Raw genomic sequence first — 1303 nt, forward strand, 5'->3', positions numbered from 1 at the left:
GAAATCAGGAGAATGATCCATCCAAGCAATTGAAGGAGTACTTTACTCCTTCCACATATACCTACTCTCCTTGTATTCAAGTACCCCCTGTGGAGGCCACTCAATATGAAATTAAGTCCAGTATAATCCAAATGTTACCTTCATTTTATGGACTTAGTAATGAAGACCCTTATAAACATCTTGAAGAATTTCTTGAGATATGCTCAACTGTCAAAATTCACAACTTCTCCGATGATGCTCTTAGGTTGAAATTATTCCCTTTCTCACTTAAGGACAAAGCCAAATACTGGCTACATACTTTGGATTCCATGACTATATCAACCTGGGACCAGCTGCAAGGAGAGTTTCTCAAGAAATATTTTCCCATAGGAAAAACTAATCAAATAAGGAAAGCCATAACTAGTTTTTCCCAATTAGATGGAGAAATGTTTCATGAAACATGGGAGAGATTAAAAGACCTTATTAGAAAATGCCCCCACCATGCTGTACCCAAGTGGCAGTTAATCCAATGTTTTTATGATGGGCTCTTTGAAAGATATCGACAAATGGTCGATGCATCATGCGGTGGGACATTCATGCTGAAAAGTGAGGATGAGGCATGGCAACTGTTTGAAATTCTAAGTAAAAATTCATTACATCATATGTCTGCCTCTATTAGAGATAAACCCATGTTAAACTCAAAAAGAGGTGGAATATATGAAGTAGGAAATGCCATAGATATCCATCAAAAGGTAGATGAACTGTCCCAAAAATTAGATCGTCTTCTAAATACTGGACAATCCCCGATTCCACCTAATCCAATCCAAGAAGTTTGTGCATTGTGTGCAAGTCCGAACCATTTTGTTAGTGAATGCCCAGCAGCACCTCAATTTCCTGAGTTTGTGCATGAGCAGGTTCAGCAAGCTCAAGTCCAACAAGCTCGCAGACCAGGAAACGATCCATATTCGAACACTTATAACCCCGGCTGGAGAAACCATCCAAATTTTTCCTGGAGACCACAACCAGTGGTTGGTCCTGCCACACCTCGACCTCAATATCAAGACCCAACATATAGGCATGGACCATACCATCAATTCCAAAATGTTCCTCAACCGACTACTACTGGTCACAGCTCAGCTTTTGAGGAAAAAGTCCTGAAAGCACTAGAAAGATTAGAAGTCAACACTCAGATCCTTAACTCCCACACACAATCCATTGCCAAGCTAGAGACCCAAATAGGTCAACTAGCGACTGCATTCAGTAGGAGGGAAGAAGGAAAATTACCTAGCCAACCCGAGAGCAACCCAAGAGGGCAATTTGTGAT

General features: G+C 40.8%; 1 non-coding gene across 1 annotated transcript; it reads right to left on the reverse strand.

Moving 5' to 3' along the window:
- Nucleotides 1-380: 380 nt before the first annotated feature.
- On the reverse strand, nucleotides 381-486 carry LOC140859001 (small nucleolar RNA R71). The gene has a single exon (XR_012142402.1). It is a non-coding gene; the product is annotated as a small nucleolar RNA R71 (small nucleolar RNA).
- Between the last annotated feature and the right edge of the window lie 817 nt (nucleotides 487-1303).

Source organism: Elaeis guineensis, chromosome 6 (assembly GCF_000442705.2).
Source record: "Elaeis guineensis isolate ETL-2024a chromosome 6, EG11, whole genome shotgun sequence".
Taxonomy (NCBI): domain Eukaryota; kingdom Viridiplantae; phylum Streptophyta; class Magnoliopsida; order Arecales; family Arecaceae; genus Elaeis; species Elaeis guineensis.